The sequence below is a fragment of the Saimiri boliviensis genome, chromosome 6, assembly GCF_048565385.1.
Source record: "Saimiri boliviensis isolate mSaiBol1 chromosome 6, mSaiBol1.pri, whole genome shotgun sequence".
NCBI lineage: Eukaryota > Metazoa > Chordata > Mammalia > Primates > Cebidae > Saimiri > Saimiri boliviensis.
Window position 1 is genome coordinate 24,097,517 of NC_133454.1, and position 17,604 is coordinate 24,115,120.

Genomic DNA, 17,604 nt, shown 5'->3' on the forward strand with positions numbered 1-17,604 from the left:
TGTTTTATTTGAAAAATACTTCAGGAGGGGTTGTTTTATTTTTTTGAAAAAATTCTTGAAGTACTATGTAGTTGTGAAAGTTTCATACAGTATTGCAGCTTAGAAAGAAGAAAGTGCCTTTTGAGAAGGTGAGAGTTTTGTTCTCCAAACTTCAGTCACTGAAGTGCCTCCTTGTTACTTTTGCCATATATTTGTATCATCCGTACTATTAATTCGTGACAGTTTTCTTAAAATTTACTAAAGAATAACAAAATACCTTAGACTAGATAGTATATAAAAAAAAATTTACTAAAGAAACCCAAAAATCCTTAGTGATAAGAGCTGTGAACTCATACATTGATGTATATCAGATAAATACATAACATTGATGTTTTATGTACATTGCTGTATATTAAGAAATATATGGCCGGGCGCGGTGGCTCAAGCCTGTAATCCCAGCACTTTGGGAGGCCGAGGCGGGTGGATCACGAGGTCAAGAGATTGAGACCATCCTGGTCAACATGGTGAAACCCCGTCTCTACTAAAGGTGCAAAAAATTAGCTGGGCATGGTGGCGCGTGCCTGTAATCCCAGCTACTCTGGAGGCTGAGGCAGGAGAATTGCCTGAACCCAGGAGGTGGAGGTTGCGGTGAGCCGAGATCGCGCCGTTGCACTCCAGCCTGGGTAACAAGGGCGAAACTCCGTCTCAAAAAAAAAAAAAAAAGAAATATATAACATTGATGCATACTAAGTAATTTATTCAAAGGTATGTATTTTTTATGACATTGGCACAGTGAGTGGAAGTATAGGTTCTGAAATCAAGGTTTCATGGTTTTAAATCCTGATTCTGCTATGTCCCTCCTCAATAATACTAGATACTAAACTTAAGCTTCTGTTTTCATTTTATTTGTTAAATGATGTTAGTTGTGCCACTGCCTTGTAAGGTTATTACAAAATTAAACAGCAGGTGTACAATCAGTCAGCACAGCCCTAGTCCATAGGTGTTCCACAAATACTAGCTATCATTCAATATAATTTGTAAACACCTCGTGTCTCCTTCAAAGCTAGTTCTCACTCAAGCATCTCATTTTTAAAGTGTTTACATGGTATTCATTGTAAGAATATACTAAGATCTATGAAACATCATTTTGTCACTATTTTTTGTCATTTTTTAAAAAAAAGCAACAAATAATAGGATTGGTTTCTAATACGTATCACCAGATTTCCCTCCCAAAGGACTGTCTTAATTTGCTGTTCTGTCAGTTTAGACTCTATGATTTAAATATTTGGTGGGAACAGTAGTGAGTTTAAAAATAAAACGTCTTTGTTTTAGTTAACATTATTATTCATCAGCCATTAAGGAATACATTAGTTAATATTTATTCTTGTTGAATCTGTGTAATTTTCTGAGAGGTAGGTAAGCCTGCCTCTCTCTCTCTGTGTGTGTGTGTGTGTGTGTGTGTGTGTGTGTGTGTGTGAGAGAGAGATGCAGTTTACGTGTGTGAGTTTATGTGAGTAATTCTGGTAATTTCATATTATTCTGGTCAAGGATCCCTGGAATATCAGAATCACCTCCAATCTATAGCCAGTTTTCAAGTCTATGAGGTCCCTGGGAGAAAGATTTGTATTAAATATTTGCACTGACAAATGGAAAACAAAAGGACTGTGCATTTTATTCTTAACTAGGACTTGGGCAGCAAACATCAGGATAGAAGACTGATGAGCCCAGCTGGTTCATGTGGAAACACTGGTTTTTTTTGGAATCTAAGTTTAAATTGTTTCAAACTAAAGCAGGACAAGAGATGAACCCTTTTCATCTCCCCAGTTCTCAAACACACTGAGATCTTCCCCACGTCTCACTCCTTTCTGTCAGTTGCCCTGGGTCATGTAACCAGAGTGAGCCCCTTGGACACCTGCCCTGGCCACTTCTGCCCAAGCAGTAGGTTTGGCCCTGGCTGTCCCTGACAGTTGAGGGTATAGGTGGGGAGTGACAACCTTCTCAACCACTTTAGTCACATGGAGGGAGAAAAGTGAGCTCGGATCTGTGTGCTGACCTTTTAACAGTGATGCTGCCCAGTGACACACATACCTAATCAGTGTTCTCACATCTGCCTCTCTCCTCCCTGAGAATCAGGAGAAAGAAGAGCTCAACCTTGACTTCTCACCTCAAAAGACAGCACATAAAAACTTGCAGCCATTCTCAGAAGCATTGGTTTTCTGTTGGGTTGCTGCTTGTGTCAAGTCAGCCAGAAAGAGATAGAGTAAAAACTGACTTGCTGAGAATTACACATAATCCATGTCCCCCACACCCCTGAGATATGCATCAAGCTGCTGAGAGTGACTTCTTACTTTTGAGACACTTTTTCCTCTTGCTTAATGGTTCATAACATGTTCTTCATTTTCCTTCTACCACTCTTAATTTTTTTTTGTTGTTTTTTGGTTTTTTTTGCTGGCTTATTCTCCTGTATTTGGGCATTAAATGTTGATGTTCCACCAGTCAGCCCTAAGCCCTTCTGTGATTCTTCTTTTCCTGAGCAGTCACAGCCATGTCAATGGCCTCACTCATGGGTGAATCCAACATTTTCTTTTTTTTAAACTTGCGTCTTTTTTTTTTTTTTTTTTTTTTTTTTTTTTACCATTTTAAAGCATAGATTTCTTTTATTTTTATTTATATTTATTTTTTTAAATTATATATATATGTGTGTGCGTGCGTGTGTGTGTGTGTGTGTGTGTGTGTGTGTGTATTAAGATGGGGTTTTACCTACCATGTTGGTCAGGCTGGTCTTGAACTCCCAACCTCAGGTGATCTGCCCGCCTTGGCCTCCAAAGTGCTTGGATTACAGGCGTGAGCCACCACGCCCGGCTAATCCAACATTTTCATCTTTACCCTAGCCTCTGCTGTTGAGGACTCCATCTGCTAATACCTAATTGCCTACTGGACATCTCTACTTGGATGTCTCAAAAGTATTCTAAATTTAGCATGTCCAAGATTTATTTCATATTCTTCCTCTGAAAATGCTGTTTGCTATCCTAATGAAAGCTGTCACTGGCTGGGCATGGTGGCTTATACCTGTAATTCCAGCACTTTGGGAGGCCGAGGTGGGTGGATTGCCTGAGGTCAGGAGTTTGAGACTAGCCTGGCCAACATGGTGAAACCATCTCTACTTAAAAAAAAAAAGAAAAAGTACAAAAAATTAGCTGGGCGTGGTGGTGGGTGCCTATAATCCCAGCTATGTGGGCGGGTGAGACAGGAGAATCACTTGAATCTAGGAGGCAGAGGTTGTAGTGAGCAGAGATTGTGCCATTGCACTCCAGCCTGGGTGACAGAGCAAGACTCCATTTCCAAACAAAAAGAAAAGAAAAGAAAGACATCACCACCCAAGCAATTGTGCAAGTCAGAAACCTGGGACTTGTTCATGATTCTTTCTTTCTCCTCCCCTCCCCCACAAAATTCAATCAATCACCAGGTCCCATTGATTATTTTTAACCTTCTTCTATTGTCAACTATAACATATACACAGGGCCAGGTGCAGTGGCTCACGCCTGTGATCCCAGCACTTCAGGGGGCCAAGATGGGTGTATCACGAAGTCAGGAGTTCGAGACCAGCCTGACCAATATGGTGAAACCCCATTTCTACTAAAAACACAAAAATTAGCTGGGCGAGGTGGTTCACACCTGTAGTCCCAACTACTCAGGAGGCTGAGGCAGGAGAATCACTGGAATCCGGGAGGCGGGGGTTGCAGTGAGCCATGATTGTGCCACTGCACTCCAGCCTGGGTGACACAGTGAGACTCCATCTCAAAAATAAAAATTAAAAAACAAAACAAAACACACACACACACACACACACACGCAGAAAAATCATTGAGTGGTGCATCTTTTGTTGTAATCAACAAAACTTAACTCTGTATCCAATATTCAGGTCATTAAATAGACCAATGCCAGCACTCCTAAAAGCCCTAATCAGCTATATTATTCCTCCTTCTCAAAAATGTTACCTCTCTTCTGACTTTCATGAAAATCATTTCCTTACTTTTCTAAGACTGCACCCAAACTTGGTAGTTTAGTTTTCCCTGCTGTTTGAACTTTATATAAATGGAACCATTTAGTTTGTTTTCTTTACTTGGATGCTTTCACTCAGTGTCATTTTGTGAGATTCACCTTTGTTTTATGGAGCTGTACGTTGTTCATTAGTCATTGCTGAATCTAATCTAATCTCTACTACGAATCTAACACAATTATTGTATTCACTCTCTTTTTTTTTGGGAGACTGAGTTTCACTCTTATCACCCAGGCTGGAGTGCAATGGTGCGATCTCAGCTCACTGCAACCTCTGCCTCCCAGGTTCAAGTGATTCTTTTGCCTCAGCTGGGACTACAGGTGTGCACTACCACATCTGGCTAATTATTGTATTTTTAATAGAGATGGGGTTTCATCGTGTTGGCCAGGCTGAGCTCAAACTCCCTAACTCAGGTGATCTACCTGCCTCAGCCTCCCAAAGTGCAGGGATTACAGATGTGAGCCACCATGCCCAGCCTTCATTCTCATTCTGATGGATATTCGTCTCCAGTTTATAGCCATTATGAATACTGTTATGAACATTTTTTTATATCTTCAGTTTTACTTAGTCATGCCAGACTATTTTTCAAAGTGGTTGCACTAGGTTAGATTCCTAGCAAAAATGTATGAGAATCCTGCTTATCCACCTCTTTGCCAAGGCTTAGAATTGTCAATCTTTTAAATTTTATTAACCATTCTGTTAGCTACATATTGGTTTTTTGTGTGTAACTGAGGTGTATGTCATACACAATAAAATGTGAAAATGTGCAGCTTGAGAGAATATTTTACATATAAATGTATCTATGTAAACATTACCCAGATGAAGATGTAGAATATTTCCAACACCCCAGAAAGTTCTCTCATGCTCTTTTCTAGAAAGAAGCTGCTATTTTATCCACACTGTTTTGACTTCGGCCACTATACATACGTTTTGCTTGGTTTTGAACTTCACATAAATGAACTCAGACAGTATGGACTCTACTGTATCTGGCTTCTTTTGCCCAACATAATGGTTTTTTGCAATTTACACAAGTTGTTGGTTACTTTTTTTTTCTTGCTGAGTTCTGCTGTATGATTATATTACACTTTGTCTTTCATTTTCTGATTGATTATTTCTAGGTTTTGGATATTGTCAGTTAAGCTGCTGTGAACATTCTTATATATACTTATTTCTCTCACGTATGTATCTAAGAGTGGATTTCTAGGTCACAGAATAGTTTCCCAAAGTAGTTGTACTAATTCACACTCCATGTCGGTTTTAATTTGCATTTCCCTGATTACTAATGAGACTGAGCAGCCTTTTATATGTTTCTTTTGGGCCATTTGTGTATCTTCTGTTTGAGAAGCTCACTGAAGTCTTTTGCCTAATTTTCTGGTAGGTGTTCTTTGTTTTATTGGTTTGTATGAGGGATCAATATATTGATCCCCTCCCCTCTCTGCCCCATATCTGTGTTGTAGCTATCTTTTACTAACTAGTGGCTAGCCTTTTTATTCTCTTAAAGGTGTCTCTTTACTAACAGAAACATTTTTTTTAATTTTTATTTTTAATTATTACAGATACATAATAACCGTACATATTTATGGGGTAGATGTGGCATTTTGATGCAAGCAGGCAATGCATAATTATCAAATTAGGGCAGAGTACCCCATCACCTGAAGCATTTATTGTTTCTTCTTGTTAGGAATATTCGAATTCTAGTCTATTATTTTGAAATATGAAATAAATTACTGTTAAGTGTGTTGCCCTACTGTGCTGCTAAACACTAAACTTATCTGTTCTTTTTAACTGTATTTTTGTACCCATTTACTAATCCCTCCTTATTTCCCACTTCCCTTCCACTCCTCTACTCTGTCTACATGGGTTCAGTTTTTTTCTTTAGCTCCCACATATGGGTGAGAATATGAAATGTTCGTCTTTCTGTGCCTGGCTTATTTCACTTACCATGATGTCCTCCAGTTTTATCCATGTTGTTGCAAATGGCAGGATTGCATTCATTTTGATGGCTGAATAGTACTGTATTGTGTACAAGTACCACATTTTCTTTATTCATTCATCTATTGATGGACATGTAGGTTGATTCCATATTTTGGCTGTTGTGAGTAGTGCTGCAGTAACCATGGGAGTACAGGAATCTCTTCAATGTACTAATTTCCTTTCTTTTGGGTGTATACCCAGCAGTGGCATTGCTGGATCACACAGTAGTTCTATTTTTAGTTTTTTTAAGGATAGCGATTGTACTAATTTACATTCCCGACAACAGTGTACAAAGGTTCCCCTTTTTCCCCATCCTCACCATCCTCTGTCATTTCCTGTGTTTTTGATGAAAACTATTTAAGCTGGAATGAGATGATATCTCATTGTAGTTTTGATTTGCATTTCTCTGATTAAAGAAATTCTTTTTTTTTTTTTTTTTTTGAGATGGAGTTTCGCTCTTGTTACCCAGGCTGGAGTGCAATGGCGCCATCTCGGCTCACCGCAACCTCCGTCTCCTGGATTCAGGCAATTCTCCTGCCTCAGCCTCCTGAGTAGCTGGGATTACAGGCACGTGCCACCATGCCCAGCTAATTTTTTGTATCTTTAGTAGAGACGGGGTTTCACCATGTTGACCAGGATGGTCTCGATCTCTCGACCTCGTGATCCACCCACCTCAGCCTCCCAAAGTGCTGGGATTACAGGCTTGAGCCACCGCGCCCGGCCCAGAAATTCTTAATTTTAACTTAGTTGAACATTTCTGACTTTTCCTTTGTAATCAGGGGTTTTTGTATCTCTTTGTGAAGATAAGCTACATTATTTTCTTTCTTTTTTTAAATTGTACTTTAGGTTCTGGGGTACATGTGCAGATCATGCAGGATTGTTGCATAGGTACACACATGGCAATGTGGTTTGCTGCCACCATCCCCTCGTCACCTACATCTGGCATTTCTCCCCATGTTATCCCTCCCTGACCTCCCTACTCCCCCAATGTCCCTCCATTGGCCCCCTCAACAGACCCCAATGTGTGATGCTCCCCTCCCTGTGTCCATGTGTTCTCATTGTTCAACACCCACCTATGAGTGAGAACATGCAGTGTTTGATTTTCTGTTCTTATGTCAGTTTGCTGAGAATTATGGTTTCCAGATTCATCCATGTCCCTACAAAGGACACAAATTCATCATTTTTTATGGCTGCATAGTATTCCATGGTATATATGTGCCACATTTTCCTTGTCCAGTCTATCATCAATGGGCATTTGGGTGGTTCCAGGTCTTTGCTATGGTAAACAGTGCCACTATGAGCATACGTGTGCATGTGCCTTGAGGTTGCTCTTCTTGAGGAATATCTTCATGGTCTTCTCTCTATTTCCTGAACTTGAATGTTGGACTGCCTTGCTAGGTTGAAGAAGTTCTCCTGGATAATATCCTGATGAGTGTTTTCCAGCTTGGATTCTTTCTCTTCGTCATATTCAGGTACACCTATCAAACGTAGATTAGGTCTTTTCACATAATCCCATGTTTCTTGGAGATTTTGTTCATTTCTTTTTACTCTTTTTTTTTTTTCTAATCTTGCTTTCTCATTTTATTTCATTGAGTCGATTTTCAATCTCTGAATATCCTTTCTTCTGCTTGGTTGATTTGGCTGTTGAAACTGGTGTATGCTTTGCAAAGTTCTCTTGTTGTTCTTTTCAGTTCCATCAATTCATTTATATTCCTCTCTAAGCTGTTTATTTTTGTTAGCATTTCATCAAACCTTTTTTCAGTGTTCTTAGTTTCTTTACATTGGGTTATAACATGTTCTTTTAGCTCAGAGAAGTTTGTCATTACCCAGCATCTGAAGCCTGTTTCTGTCAATTCATCAGACTCATTCTCCATCCAGCCTTGTTTCTTAGCTGGTGAGGAGTTGTGATCCCTTGGAGGAGGAAAGAGGTTCTGGTTTCGGGTGTTTTCATCCTTTTTACGCTGGTTTCTTCCCGTCTCTGTATCTACCTGTCGTCTTTGTAGTTGGTGACTTTCAGATTGGGTCTCTGAGTGGATGCCCAGTTTGTTGATGATGAAGTTAGGTCCTTCCCTTTCTTAATTTTCCTTCTAACAGTCACGCCCCTCTACTGTAGTACTGCTGGAGGTCCACTCCAAACCCTGTTTGCCTGGGGATCACCTGCAGTGGCTGCTGAACAGTAAGAGTTGCTGCCAGTTTCTTCTTCTGCTATCTTTGTCCCACAAGGAAACCTGCCAGATGTCAGCCTGAGCTCTCCTTTATGAAGTGAGTCTTTGTATATATGGGGATTGGGGAGCTGCTTGAGGAGACAGTCTGTCCCTTATAGAAGCTCAAGTACTGAGCTGTGAGCTCCGTTGTTCCATTCAGAGCTTCTGGGCAGGTACTTTTAAGTCTGCTGCAGTGGAACTCATAAACGCCATTTTTTCCCCAGGTTCTCTGTCCCAGGAAGGTAGGGTTTTATTTATATGTTCTTCTTGTTCTGCTGCCTCTTTTCAGAGATGCCCTCTGCAGTGAGGAGGTAGCCTAGTCGCAGTATGCCAGCAGAGGTGTTGCTGAACTGCCATGGCCTCTGCCCATCTGCTGTGTGAACTTCCTTGCAGTTTTGTTTTTAGGGGTATAGTTAGAACTGTCTCGGTAATGGTGGTCTGCCTCAGTAATGGCAGACTCTCTATGTAATGACGGACTGCCTCAGTAATGGTGGACTGCCTCAGTAATGGTGGACTTCTTGGGTAATGGCAGACTGCCTCGGTAGTGGTGGACAGCCTCAGTAATGGCAGACTTCCTTGGTAATGGTGGACTGCCTCGGTAGTGGTCGACTGCCTCAGTAACGGTGGACGCCCTTCCCCCCATAGAGCTGGACTAACCTGGCTCCAGCTGTGCTTTCTGTGAAACTCTTAATCCAGAGCATTTCAGATTGCTGTTCTTTGTAGGGGTGGGACCAACTGAGCCAGATCACCTGGCTCCCTGTTTCAGTCCCCATTTTTTTCAGTTGAACAGGCTACATTGTCTCCCAGGCGCTGCAGTTGAAAGGGCGCTGAGATTTGTATGAGTTTTTGGGTGGAGACGTCTGCGCCGGCTGAAAGAGCCATGCTAGTGACTCTTGCTTTTCTGCCTGGGAATCTTCTGGTCTGTGGGCAGTAAAAATTCTTTGGATGTGTAGTGATTACTTACCGTCTGTGTTTTTGCTGGAAACTGCAATCCAGAGCTGTTCCTATTCGGCCATCTTGGATCCAGCACACATATTTTAGAGTTCACCGTGCGCTCTCTTGTAAACTGTTTTAACGAAAATTGCATTATCATCTCTGGCCACTCACTTTATTTAAAAGACTTGACTCAAAATGACTACTTATGGAAATCAGCTTCAACTCTAGCCTCAAAAGACAAAAACATTGTAGTTCTAAAAATATTCAAAAGAAGGTAATTAAGGTTATTAAAAAGCAATGAAGGTCCAGGCACATGTCTCACACCTGTAATACCAGCACTTTGGGAGGCTGAGGCAGAAGGACCACTTGAGGCCAGGAGTTTGAGACTAGCCTGGGCAACATGGTGAGACCCTGTCTCTACAAAATAATTTTAAAAATTAGCTGGGCATGGTGATGTGTGCCTGTTGTCCCAGCTACTCCAGAGGTTGGAATTGGAGGATGACTTGAGGCCAGGAGTTTGAGGTTGCAGTGATCCCGGATTGTACCACTGCACTCCAGCCTGGGTGACTGGGAGAGATTTCATCTCTAAACAAAAAAATAAAGGAAGCAAGGAAGAACTTCTCCTTCAAATATTCCCACATCATTTGGGGCAATTACAAGATTCCAGAAAACATGGAAAACCTACCTTGAGTACCTTTTTGGATGTATGCTTATGAGAAAACAAATCTCTTTAATTAATTCATAGAAAGACTAAGAGGAAAGGATCCTAGGGAACATGTGGTTTTACTTCCTTATTTTATTTTATTTTTATTTATTTAGGTGGTGTCTCACTCTGTTGCCCAGGCTGGAGTGCAGTGGCACAATCTCGGCTCACTGCAACCTCTACCTCCCAGGTTTAAGAGATTATCCTGCCTCAGCCTCCCAAGTAGCTGAGATTACAGGGACCTGCCACCATTCCTGGCTAATTTTTGTATTTTTAGTAGACACAAGGTTTCTCCATGGTGGCCAAGATGGTCTTGATCTCTTGACCTCGTGATCTGCTCACATTGGCCTCCCAAAGTGCTGGGATTACAGGTGTGAGCAACAGTGCCTGGCTCCCTAATTTTAAACATGAGAAAATTGGGTACCAAAGAAAGGAAGTAACTCACCAGGTAAAGAGAGAAGAGCTTCTCTTACCACAGGGGGGTCTCTCATTGGAAAACCGGCAAAACTTGTTCCTGCCTGAATTCTCCAAGATCTTAGCCCAACATAGAATAGAAACATCTCCACTTCAGAGGACAACCGGTTTGTCCTTTGCCTTTTACACCCCTTTCAGCAAGCAATGTTTCTCAACTTTGTGTTTGTGCAAACTCTTGAGCAGCACAAACTCCTGAGCTAAGAGGCACTCCACTCTGTTTGCAATTGAGGGCAAAGGCTGGGATCCTTGGGCACAGCTCCAGACTCCTTTTCCAGAAGTCTGGGGTGGCAGAAAAAAAAAAAAAAAAAAGCATTTTTTTTTTATTTTGAGACAGAGTCTCACTCTCACTCAGGCTGGAGTGCAATGGTGCTATCTCAGCTCACTGCAACCTCCACCTCCTGGGTACGAGCTATCCTCCTGTGTCAGTTTCCCAAGTAGCTGGGATTACAGGCGTGCGCTTGAGGTTAGAAGTTCGAGACCAGACTGGCCAACATGATAAAAACCCCCATCTCTACTAAAAATACAAAAATTAACCAGGCATGGTGGCTGGTGCCTGTAATCCCAGGAACTTGGGGAAGTCTGAGGCATGAGAATTGCTTGAACCCAGGAGGCAGTGGTTACACTGAGCTGAGATAGGTCCACTGCACTCCAGCCTGGGGGATAGAGTAACACTCTGTCTTCAGGAAAAAAAAAAAAAAAAAAAAAAAGAGAATTGGAAAGTTGTATCTTGAGGGTTTAATGAACTTTGATGTTAAGAGACAAGGAAAGGGAAATAATGGAGAGTGAAGAAAAGTGACACTTGAAGAGTTTAGCCGGTGTTTTTTATCAGAGGTAGTGTTTCTTGGACGCTTCTCTATTACAAAAATGGCCAGATATAGTCACTCATTCTTGTAATCCTAACAATTTGGGAAGCCAAGGCAGAAGGATCACTTGAGGCCAGGAGTTCAAGACCAGCCTGGGTAGCATAGTAAAACTCTGTTGCTCCAAAAATACTGTTTTTTAGATTAGCCAGGTGCAGTGCTGCACACACACCTGTAGTCCCAGCTACTTTGTGTGCTCGGGTGTGAGGATCGCTTGAGCCCAGGAGGTGGAGGTTGCAGTCAGCCAAGATCTCACCACTGCATTCCAGCCTAAGTGACAGAGCAAGCTCCTGCCTCTAAAAAAAATTTTTTTTAATTGCCCTTGGAATTAAGATTCATGTATATTCCCTATGGTTTCCAGGATCTCAAGAAAAAAATAATAAAAGGAGACAGAAAGAGAGAGAAGAAAAGGAAAAATTGAGCAGGAATGGAAGAATAGTGGGGCGCCATGTCTCACACCTGTAATCGCAGCACTTTGGGAGGCCGAGGGGGCAGATCATCTGAGGCCAGGAGTTCAAGACATGCCTGCGCAATATGGCGAAACCCCATCTTTACTAAATTTATAACTATCTTGAGCAGACATATCAGGAGAAACAGGTCATTGTCTCCAGCATCAAAGGAATTAGCCAAGATGTTGATTCTGAAGAGCCAACACTTTCCCAAGAAGCCTCCACAGTGTGACCTCACATGGCCTCCACCAGCACTGAGTGTCAGAATTAACGTATCTGAGGCTGGGGCACATTCTTGCAGAGGCCCCGCTCAAAACGTGGCCAGGAGTGATCAAAAGATGTTGATATGGCAGCTCCTCACCAGATGTCCTGCTCCCACTCTTGTCCCTCCACCTCCTGCAACTTCTGCCTCCCAGGTTCAAACAATTCTCTTGCCTCAGCCTCCCAAGTAGCTGAAATTACAGGCACCTGCCACCATGCTGGGTTTATTTTTGTATTTTTTAGTGGAGACAGGGCTTCACCATCTTGGTCAGGCTGGTCTCGAACTCCTGACGTCAGGTGATCCACCTGCCTCGGCCTCCCAAAGAGCTGGTATTAGAGGTGAGAGCCACCATGCCCAGGCTTTTTTTTTGTTTTTAGAAATAAGGTGTAGCTCTGTCACTTAGGCTGGAGTGCAGTGGTGAAATCATGGCTCACTGCCGCCTCTATCTTCTGGGCTGAAGTGCTCCTCCCACTTCTGCCTCCTGATGAGCTGAGAGTACAGACACGTCCCACCACATGTGGTTAATTTTTTTTTTTTTTTCAGGATGGAGTTTTACTCTTCTCCAGGCTGGAGTGCAGTGGCCTGATCTTGGCTCACTGCAGACTCTGCCTCCTGGATTCAAGCAATTCTCCTGCCTGAGCTTCCTGAGTAGCTGGGATTACAGGCATTAACCACCATATCTGGCTATTTTTTGTATTTTTAGTAGAGACGGAGTTTTGCCATGTTAGCCAGGCTGGTCTCATACTCCTGACCTCAGGTGATCCACCCACCTCAGCCTACCAAAATGCTGGGATTATAGGCGTGAGCCACAGCACCTGGCATACCTGGTTAATTAAAAGTTATTTTTGCAGAGACAGGGGTCTCTGTATGTTGCTCAGGCTTATCTTATACCTCTAGTGCACCTGATTTCCCTGCTTCGGCTTCCGAAAGTGCTGGGGTTGCAGGCATGAATCATCATGCCCAGCCTCATTTTTTTTTTTTTTTGCAATTAACTCAGTTTCAATTTCCTATTATAGAAATACTATCAAATAGAAAATGTCAATGTTAAGTAGGATTTCCATGAAAACGTGACAAATCACAAAATCTTTCCTTGATGCTTATCCATACCTTTTACCTTTTTTTTCTTTTTTTTTTCTTTTTGAGGTGGAGCCTCACTCTGTTGCCCAGGCTGGAGTGTAGTGGCACAATCTTGGCTCACTGCAAACTCTTGTTCAGTGAAACCTCCATCTCCCAAGTTCAAGCAGTTCTCCTGCCTCAACCTCCCAAGTAGCTGGGATTACAGGTTTGCACCACCACAGCCAGCTAATTTTTGTGTTTTTAGCAGAGACAGGATTTCATCATGTTGGCCAGGCTGGTCTCGAACTCCTGTACCCACCTCAGCCTCCCAAAGCTCAGAGATTACAGGCATGAGCTACGTCGACTGGCCCCTTAATACTTATTCATTCTAATAACATTTATTGTGTGCCTACGATGTGAAATTACTAGTTTAGGTTCTAAGAATGAACAAGATGAGACTCCTGCCTTAGGGAGCTTCTGTTCTGATTCAGCGTGAGTTTGGGAGGAGAACATGCAGACAAGGAATTCAATAAATAACAAGCTGATTTTTGAGTGTGATATCTGCTTTGAGAGAACCAGGCAGGGCGAGGCAGTGCAGAGGAGGATGATTTCCCCTTCACGGGATGAGGGAGAATTTCTCTGCAGAGGTGATGTGTGAGCTGAGGTCTGAAACATGAGCTAAATCCAGCTGTGGCAGGAGGCGTGGGAAGTCCATTTCGGGCAGGGAAGAGCATGTGCAGTGGTCCTGAAGAAGGAAACCGTTTGGCATATACAGGAGCAGAAATGAAGCCCAGATGCCTGATGCATAATGGGCAAGAGGAAAAGAATAGAGGTGGCAGGCAGGGTCAGGTCATGCTAGGATTGGTTTGTTCTTTAAAGAGACATGGTCTGACTCTGTCACCCAGGCTGGAGTGCGGTGGGGCAATCATAGCTCACTGCAGCCTCAACCTCTCCTGGGTTCAAGGGATTCTGTCATCTCAACCTCTCAAGTAGCTGGGACTATAGGCATTGACCCCACCAGGCTTGGCTAATATTTTTTTTATTGTTATTAGAGACGGGAGTCTTGCTGTGTTGCCTAGGTGGATCTCAAACTTCCGGACTCAGGTGATTCTTCCATCCTGACCTCAAAAAGCACTGGAATGTGGCCAAGATTGGGGATTTAAAAATGCTTTATTTTTAATTTTTGTGGGTACGTAGTAGGTGTATATATTTATGGGGTACATGAGATGTTCTGATAGAGTCATGCAATGTGTAATAATCACATCAGGGTAAATGGAATACCCCTCACCTTAAGCATTTGTCCTTTCTTTGTTTTACAAACAATTCAGTTATGCTCTTTTCCTTTTTTCTTTCTTTTTCTTTTTTTAGATGGAATGTAGCTCTGTCTCCTCAGCTGGAGTGCAGTGGTGTAATCTCGGCTCACTGCAACATCTGCCCCACCCCTTCAGGTTCAAGTGATTCTCCAGCCTCAGCCTCCTGAGTAGCTAGGACTACAGGCGCTCGCCATGTCAAGCTGGTCTCACACTCCTGACCTCAGGTGATCCTCTTCAGGTGAGCCTCTGAAAATGCTGGGATTACAGGAATAAACCACCATGCCTGGCCTCTTTTAGCTATTCTAAAATAGCTTGTTTACCATTGCCACTCTATTGTACTACCAAGTACTATATCTTATTCATTCTAACTGTATTTTTGTACCCATTAATTATTCTTGTGCACCCCCTCCAACCCACTACCCTTCCCAGCCTCTGGTAGCCATCATTCTACTCTCTAGTTCCAGGAGTTCAATTGTTTTAATTTTTAGCATCCGCAAATGACTGGGAGCATGCAAAATTCTTCTTTCTGTGTCTGGCTTATTTTAGTTAATATAATGATCTCCAGTTCTACCCATGTTGTTCCAAATAACAGGATTCTATTCTTTTTCATGGATGAATAATACTCTGTTGTGTATGTGTACCATTTTATTTATCCATTCACCTCAGGTCTTGCTCTGTCACCCAGGCTGGAGAACAGTGGTGCAAACTTGGCTTACTGCAAGCTCTGCCTCTGTGGTTCAGGCAGTTCTCCTGCCTCAGCCTCCCAAGTAGCTAGGACTACAAGCCACCAAGCCTGGCTAATTTTTTATTTTGTATTTTTTTTTTTTTTTTGAGACGGAGTTTTTGCTCTCGTTACCCAGGCTGGAGTGCAATGGCGCGATCTCAGCTCACTGCAACCTCTGCCTCCTGGGTTCAGGCAATTCTCCTGCCTCAGCTTCCTGAGTAGCTCGGATTACAGGCACGCGCCACCATGCCCAGCTAATTTTTTGTATTTTTAGTAGAGACGGGGTTTCACCATGTTGACCAGGATGGTCTCAATCTCTCGACCTCGTGATCCACCCGCCTCGGCCTCCCAAAGTGCTGGGATTACAGGCTTGAGCCACCGCGCCCGGCTTATTTTGTATTTTTAGTAGAGACTTGGTTTCACCATGTTGGCCAGGATGGTCTCGATCTCCTGACCTCGTGATCCATGCACTTTAGCCTCCCAGAGTGCTGGGGTTACAGTGTGAGTCACTGCGCCCAGCCTGTTTTTTTTTTTTTTTTTTTTTTAAGTAGAGACGGGGTTTTGCCATGTTGGCCAGGTTGGTCTTGAACTCCTGACCTCAAGGGATCTGCCTGCCTCAGTCTCCCAAAATGCTGGGATTACAGGCATGAGCCACCATGCCCGGCCATTAGTTTGCCTTTATTTGATTATATTTATTTTAATTGATCAGTTGCTGTGTTAAGAATATCAAAGTTTTGAAGAAAATAAAGATTACCCAAATCTCACATTCTAATACAACCATTTCACTTTTTTCTATTGTAAATTCTATTGTAAATAAGTGCAGGCTATTATTTTGATTTTTTTCACTCAAAACATTATTTCAAGGGTCATTTACTCATGTTTCTATGTAGCTTTTTTTTTTTTTTTGTAAGTGAGGGTCTTAGTGTCACTCAGGCTGGAGTACAGTGGTATGATCATAGCTTGCTGCAGTCTCGACCTCCTGGGCTCAAACAATCCTCCTGTCTCAGCCTCCTGAGTGCTAGGACCACAGGCATGTGTCCCCCCCCCCCCATCTGGTTAATTTTAAAATTTTTTGTAGAGGCAAGATCTCACGCTGTTGCTCAGGCTGGTCTTGAACTCCTGAACTCAAGTAGGATTACAGGCTTGAACCACCCTGCCCGGCCATATATAGCCTTCTTTTTTTTTCAGACAGTGTCTTGCTTTGTGGCCCAGTCTGGAGTAGAGTAATGTCGTGTAACCTCAGCTCCCTGCAACCTCTGTGTCCTAGGCTCAGGTGATTCTGCCACCTCAGTCTCCCGAGTAGCTAGGGGAACAGAACCATGCCCAGCTAATTTTTCTGTTTTTAGTAGACACAAGGTTTCTCCATGTTGCTGAGGCTGGTCTTGAACTCCCAGGCCCAAGTGATCTGCCGGCCTCTTAAGGATCACATTTAACTGCTGACCAATAGTCTGTCAATTTACCCATTTTAAGGCCTTTAGAGATGAAGTTTAGGGATTGCTGACAAAAAAGAAATGCTCTCTCCCCTTTTTAATTCATGATTTAAGCAGTGTGCTCAAGGACGGCTTTAATTCTTTTTTACAGTATCCATTCAATGTGTTACAACACCAAGAGAACAGAAAAATATTTTTCCAATAAGTAGGACATTTTCTTTTTGATTTTAGAGGTTTTTGTCAGAATCAGAATTGCAGTATTAGTAGCTCAAGATAATGACCATGAGTCGAATCGGTACTTATTTCTTCTCAAATAGTCAGTGCTCTGATCATAGCTCCTGCCTGCTAAAGCCCTCAGTTGCAGCATCTGAAAACATAGTTAGGCTTCAGTTAGTCAGTTATTCATCAGGGCTTTGCTTTGTGGACAGAGGTTCTTGTTGGTCATTGCTTCTTGTTCTTTCAGTGCCTACTTTTTTTTTTTTTTTTTTTTTGAGATGGAGTCTCGCCCTATTGCCCAGGCTGGAGTGCAGGACAACCTCTGCCTCCCATGTTCAAATGATTCTGCTGCCTCAGCCATCTTAGTAGCTGGTATTACTGGTGCATGTCATCACACTCAGCTAGTTTTTGTATTTTTAGTAGAGATGGGGTTTCATCATGTTGGCCAGGCTGGTCTTGAACTTCTGACCTCAAGTGATCTGCCTGCCTCGGCCTCCCAAAGTGTGGGGATTACAGGCATGAGCCACTGTGCCTGGCCAGTGCCTACTGTTTCTGGCAGTGAGTCAAGTGGTGAAGACCATGGTTTTGTGGGTTTTGCTGCTGTTGTCATTGTTGTTTGTTTTATGCAATTTTAAATGTGTTTCTTTATGCAATCTCCTTTTCTATAGCTTAAAGGCTGCCAGAGGAAGCAGAGAGAAACTGGGATGTGACCAATGTTAGGGTTTTTTTTTTTCCAGTCAGTATGATAAGGTCTTGCTTATCTCTAAAATTTGTGCTTAAAACTATTTCAGGCTGGGCGTGGTGGCTCATGCCTGCAATCTCAGCACTTTGGGAGGCCGAGGCAGGTAGGTGAATCACCTGAGGGCAGGAGTTTGAGACCAGCTTGGCACTCCTGGTGAAACTCTACTGCAAATACAAAAATTAGCCAGGTGTGGTGGTGGGTGCTTGTAATCCCAGCTACTCC

At 42.6% G+C, this 17,604-nt stretch overlaps 1 long non-coding RNA gene across 13 annotated transcripts in view; it reads left to right on the top strand.

Moving 5' to 3' along the window:
• The window catches only part of LOC120360976 (uncharacterized), a 93,068-nt gene that overhangs the window by 15,799 nt on the left and 59,665 nt on the right, over positions 1–17,604 (top strand). For 12 of the 13 annotated variants that reach the window (XR_012517989.1, XR_012517994.1, XR_012517987.1 and 9 more), the window contains one exon: positions 14,326–14,508. This is a non-coding gene — a long non-coding RNA (uncharacterized LOC120360976). Of the gene's footprint in view, positions 1–14,009; positions 14,062–14,325; positions 14,509–17,604 lie in introns of all 13 variants that reach the window. The other variant, XR_012517992.1, reaches the window with a different exon arrangement.